Source organism: Dreissena polymorpha, chromosome 9, assembly GCF_020536995.1.
Source record: "Dreissena polymorpha isolate Duluth1 chromosome 9, UMN_Dpol_1.0, whole genome shotgun sequence".
In the NCBI taxonomy this organism is placed as follows: Eukaryota; Metazoa; Mollusca; class Bivalvia; order Myida; family Dreissenidae; genus Dreissena; species Dreissena polymorpha.
Window position 1 is genome coordinate 78,805,899 of NC_068363.1, and position 7,005 is coordinate 78,812,903.

Sequence of the window (7,005 nt, forward strand, 5' to 3'; positions counted from 1 at the left end):
AATTGTTCTGTATGTGAGTGCGATCTTTATCAGTGTTGTTCGAGGTGCTGTGCAAAATGCGGATGTGTTGGTGTGATAGGTGATTTTGAGAGATTTTTCATTTGATTAGTGTCACTGATTAGAATGTTATGATAAACAGACAAGAATAACAAGCGAATAATATATATATACTTGCATTTCCCCAGGACTTTGGTCAGGCACAGCGGCAGGCGGTTGGTGTCAAACTCTTTATATGCTTTCTAAATGTTATAAATAAAAAACCACACTACTTTGGAGCTACCAAATCACAACTTTTCTTTTAATATTTATGTATTTGTCCTCAGTTCATTTCATGTAAGTCATATATTATAATATTAAATAACAACCAAGATAAACAGAAAGCAAAAAAAAATATTGAAAAACATTCTGTGACCCATGGAAAATCTTGCTTCCAACTACTGGTCGTTTATTAGATTGTATTCTGTCATGCACAAAGACTAAAGAAAAATGTGTTGCAGGTATATAGCGAATTCCGTAAATATGAAAGAAACTATATAAATATTGGATCTGAATATATTAAATATTGGTACTGTTACATGTAAGTTATAGTCGCCGTAAATAAAAATAATGTGAACAAATTTTAAATGGTCGGGAGCAATCATGCAAATAAGACGTTTGATTCCAATTAATTGTAGTTATGACTTAAATTACGCACAACCGCAACACACATCAGTTATGGTTTGTTTTTGAAGCAAGTTCTTTATACTATTTTTAACCAGGTTTTCCGAAGGAAAAAACTGGTTATTAGATTGGCGAATGCGGGCGGGCTGGCTGGCTGGCTGGCGGGTGGGCTGGCGGGCGGGCGGGACAAGCTTGTCCGGGCCATAACTATGTCGTTCATTGTCAGATTTTAAAATCATTTGGCACATTTGTTCACCATCATTGGACAGTGTGTCGCGCGAAATAATTACGTGGATATCTCCAAGGTCAAGGTCACACTTTGAGTTCAAAGGTCAAAAATGGCCATAAATGAGCTTGTCCTGGCCATAACTATGTCATTCATTGTGAGATTCTAAAATCATTTGGCACATTTGTTCACCATCATGGGACGGTGTGTCGCACGAAAGAATCACGTCAATATCTCCAATGTCAAGGTCGCCACGACTAAAATAGATTTAAAAAAAAAACTTACAAAGGGGGTTAATTTTGTTTGTTCATTTCAAAAGTTCAGTTTGAGTTTTCTCCCTTTATCAGATTTTTTTTTCACAATGAAAACCTGGTTTTGTGACAATTTTGTCCCTTGTTATTTTCTGCAAAAGTCGTTAACAATTAAAATATCTAAAAGATCGCCGTGGCATAGTGGATATGGTGTCCGTCTAGCGATCAGGAGGTCACGGGTTCGAACCCCACTGGGAGCGTTCCTTCTATCTCCCCCAAAAGACACCAAGTACTGGTTCTATTCCCAGGAAATGGACTCGAGAGAGCTTATATAAGCCTATGGCTTTCGATGCAATCAAGCTAAAATAAATAGGTTTAAACTAATTAAAATAAAACAAACAAACAATTTGAGCATTTCTTTAATTGCTCTTACTCCACGTGTACCTCTAATAATAGATCATTATCGACCATTATTAGGGGACAAACACCATAATTGATCCCCATGAACGACCCGTAAATCAGGATTCCGGAAATTTTCGCTCGGTACCGATTTTTCCCTGTATTATATTTTTTATTTCCGATTTGTTAGCAGATGGTACAGACATGAACTGCAACTGACGAAATATCTTCGCTAGTTTTTCAAAAATCTTAAGATTCAAATGTCCGCCATCTTGTAATATTTTAAGTGTCAGTTAGCAAATTAAAGTTGTGCAATAGGCATATTGTAAAGCAATATGTTAACCAAATTATAAATGTGATTACTTATTTGATGAGTAATTGGTTTTCATTTTCTGCAGTCAAACACTATGCACATATTATTTCATGTGCAAAACTTGCACATTTTTTTCGGACAGTCGTTTTCGGATACAGTATTTGCCGTCGATCATAATTTACATGTAACATTTTAAATTCAGTCGTTGATTTGTCATAATTAATTAATATGAATAGTGCCCTATGGTCTCAAATCGCGTAACGGAATTAACGCATGTTCAATGGGAATTCCCACATCCCACAATTCAACTTGCGTAAAATGGCGGACGTTTGCGGACGTCAATATTGTCCATATTTTGGTTTTGAAAATAGAAATCTTAATAAAACTGGATTATCGGGTAATGGATAGAGTTGGAACAGGTACGTATATTAAAATTCTAAAATAAAAGTGGGAATTCAAAATGCAGGGCTTCCCCTGGCTAAAAAATTTCTTTAGCCAACATTTTAGCCAATTGGATTTTTTTGTAGCCAAATTTTAGAAACTGTAGCCAAAGTTTTAGCCAAGCATTTGGGACCGCCTCGTGAAAGTCTAGGGGTGTAAGAACACAAATAACTACAATATGAAGCTTAAATATATTTATTACTATAATCATCCTTTTAAAATATTGTACATAACAGAATATAAGTTTATAACAAAAAATATTTATAGATATGCATAGATCTAGATATACATACATCAATGTAATAATCATACTTTTATTCTACATAACAGAATATCAGTTTATACATACATCATAAGCACATGTTCAGTTCACATTGTTTACAAAATAAGCACATTTTCATTATATTCAAGATATTCATTCTTGAGCACATATTTCAATCTTTGCAAAACATAACAGTTGATCAAGACTAAAGATGCTTTATTTTCAAAGCCTCTCACTTCATATTGTTAGTTATATTTGGTCATTTGGATATGATATACATCAGCTTTGACAGCTTCTGTTGTTAAAACATTTTCTGTAAGTGGTCGATGTTTCTAGGCTCAAATAAATGAATGTTTTTCACGCATATTTCTTGACAGAAAGGCCCAGATAATTGCCATCATCCATTCTAGTTGCCTGAAAAATGATAAAACATAGTTTTACAAACTATCAACAACAAACCAACACATAAATGTCCGTATCTTTAAATGTCCGAATTTTTAACTTATCCGAAATATATTACAACAAGTGAATGGTATACTTTTTATTTCCGAAATTGTTGGTTTCTTAATCAAACTTTACCTTTCCCAAAATATTATAATAATGAAACTATTAAACAGAAATGCTCTCAAATTCCTGTTGAAACAAGATTTCATGTGCTTTTGTGAAGAAATACTTTTTTGTTAAATGCTTTTGCCAGGCCCGTGGTATTGACATACAGTACAGCCAAAGCGGCACAAACATAATCCGCGGCTACGCCACGGCCAGATTATTAGTCCGCGGCGGCCGAATCGTGTGTTCACGCGGCGTTTCGCCGTTGCACTCGGCATCGATCCGCGCAACGACGCCGAGTCTGTATAAACCTCGCGTACTTTCGCGGAGTAAATCCGCCGCAAACGTACGCGGCGGATCGAGTGAAAAGATATCCACCCACATGTACATACATGTATGTGTAGCGTAGAATTAATTACGCGCAACTGTTTATGTTTCGTTCCATTATCATTATTATATTTGTAATCCGAAATACACTTCCGAATTTGAATGCTAACGCGTCCTTTGGCAAATTCTAGCGTCAAATAAACAGTGCTAAAATATCCTTTGTTTCATAAAAAGCGCGCGAAAATTATGCAGACATGTAGAACGTCGTTTGGAAAGGTTAGGTGTATTTTGTGTTGTATAAATACATGAACATCACGTCAGGCGTAAATCGCGTGTTCAGTGGAGAAAAAAAACGCCCCGATTAGACGTTATTTCATCATCTCTATAAATAGTAACAAATGCCCAAATGTATTTGATACTTAAGGAAATATCGAGAATGTTTGTGTATCGTAAATATTTACCAGCATTTGCTTTAAAACTGGAATATACGGGATTATCGGGTAATTAGTAGCGATATTAATCGATAATATGAACAAAATAAAACGTGTTATATATGCAAATTCAAACAATAGTTATAATAAGCTGATAATTAACAAAACTACAAATACGTCGTCACTGTCTTGATTATTGATGTGGCTTCAAACTGCTAATTTTCTCAGCTAAAATATAATAGCGGAATCAACATGCAATTAATTTATAAATCCACCATATGCTGGAGCCTTGACCACTTGTATGTGCGAAAACATAATTATGTGACCTTGTTTATGTGTGAAATACATACGCTACGGGCGGGAAACAAACTTAATAATTGGCCAGACACATTAACTATGCTTACATGTATATGCTAATACAATCCGCGCACAATAAATTTATTATGATTTTAATTATTATTAAATTGTTCTTTCAAAATTTGTTAACTACATGTAACTAATAATTAAAAAAAAAGATTTCATGATCGCATCGACTCGGCATCATGTCGCGGACCGCGGCATGCCTCGGCGGACAGATGCGAAGTTTCGCGGCGAAATGCGACTTGCCGCCGCATACTGACGCGGCTTCAACGACTGACGCGGCATCGACTCGTTACCGCCTTGCCGCCGCGGATCGCGAAATACGTTTGTTCCGCTTTGGCTGTACTGTAATGTTTGATAACACCTTTAGATTTAACACCAGCAAGCGTTCTATACATAGATGGTGACGTCACTGCCAGTACACAATGCACCAGCAAGTTTCCTATGTTTCGATGACCGGTTCTGACCGGTGTTGCTGCAGACTGCGTATCAAATTTTCTGGTTAATAACACGATGATGTATTGACGCACAGTCGAAGGTTTAAAGAGTTTACTATCTGGGATGGTACTTGACAGGCAAAAAACGTTTCGCCGAGCATTTTCGCCAACCGAGAATTTTATTCGCCGAATTTTAAAAACGTTTCGCCGAGCATTTTCGCCAACCGAGAATTTTATTTGCCGAATTTGCGAAATTTTCGCCAACGGCGAATTTGGCGAACGACAGCGGAAGCCCTGAAAATGTATGTCAGGGACATCCACAATTTTAGGTTTGGAAGTCAGGACCACCAACTTTTAAAAGCTAACGTAAGGGCTGTCTGATGAATAAATCATTATCAATTGGAAGTCCTACAACTTATGTTACTTATCAGTAATTTCTATCTATTCCCTAAGTTTCATAATTCTTATAATTTATGCATTACACTTTTGTTATTTTCTATTTTGTATATGGCTTAAAGCAATTGTATGCTTTAGAGCTAATAAATGTTGCTGCTGTAGATGTTGTTGTATTATAATTCCCTTACGGCTGATCTAAGGGTCGTCGTTCCTTTTGTTTCTTCCAAAGTCTGTTGTCTGACCGCTTTTCATATACAATTAACATAAGTATTAATAAAAATTTGAACAAATTGTATAGAAATTTTCTGTCCATTTAAAACAAATGTTTACTATTTGAAAATAACTTTCTTAAAAACATAAATTGTATGTTCGGAGAAAAGCATAAGTTAACTGTTATTGGTACATGTTGTTGTTAACACACCGCGTGCGTTCCTTTAATTTTTCTTTTGGTTAATAAAAAATGTTCATATGCAAACAAGTTGACATTTTCATTACGGTTGACATACGTGTTTGAAACATTTGTTAAAATCTTTCTTCTGCGAGCACACCATATCATGTAAGTTATCTTAGTTTGCTCATTATAGATATATTGACGATCTATTTGTGTTAATTCGACATGCCAGAAAATAGTTTATGTTGCAAATTTTACCAATAAATTAGGGCCCAGAATCCAGGTGGAAAAATTTACATGGTAAATCATGTTACCAGTTGCAATTATTGCAACTAAGTTTTCCTTTATGTACCCATTTACAGTTAGTCCATATAAACGTTCTCCCAGCGCCTTTGATGATTTTTGCTTTGGCAGCTCTGGGAGTCCATATGCACCCCTTAATAAACTCAAGAGCAAATCTGCGCACATATTTGTGCGCATCACTAAACCGACGTCGTTCGTTACCAATTAAGGAAAGCCATGAATAAACCTATTCATAAACACATTAGGTTTACCCTGAATGGCAGACTATGCATTCCATTGCATGCAACCTAAAAAACACAATGATATTTCAACACGCTATTCTTGCCTGTCAATTCAAGCCTGTACGAAAATATTTGGGCAGACTGCAACCAGCTTCGATACAGAATAAAATACACAAAATCTGGAAAGAATCTGCGCAGAAAATATTGGTGTCCATTTAAAATGAGTTGAACCAGATTTCTATTATTTATAGATTTTTTCAATAAAACAAAGAACGAATCTGTACAGATTTTACGAATTATTAAATTAAGCGGATTTTTTCGGGGCAGAAAAAATTGGGCAGAATTAAATCTGGGGAGAACCAAAATGTGATAATATATAATTCAGTACAGAATAAATCTGTTACTAATTTAACTTGTACAGAAAATTTTCTGTACAAAAAATGTATACAGGATCGGAAAAAAGCAAAAATATACAGACTGTCAATAAAAACATTTTTATTGAATATTAAAATATAAACAATAAAATATAACATAATGAAATAAACTGACAGTAATTTTTGTTGTTGATCTGATTATCACAATTTAACACCCCCCTATGTTGAGTCTCAATTTAAACAAGAGATGCTATAAAATGTAGCCACTCCAATGTCCTGTACGAAAATTCTTTGCAGATTCTGTACTGAGTCTGTACAAAATCGCCAGAATCAAGACAGAATTCATTTATTCTGTACAAAGAGGACACAGACCCAAATCTGCTGGAAAACTGTACAGATTCTTAAGCAGAATTACAATTAAAGCAGATTTCATCTGTACATATTACTACTATACCAAACAGAATTTTATACTTTTCAATTTTATAAGACAGATTTTTAGCACTCTGCCTTTTAGCAGGACAGAATCTTAGGTACTTGGCAGTCGTATAGCACGGCAGAATCTTGGACTTAGAAAACTATTGAAACACAAATTTCAAATGGGACTTAGGATAAGTAAAAAAAAATAGACCTCTGATTCAAGTGCTAAATGTTATTATGAGAAACA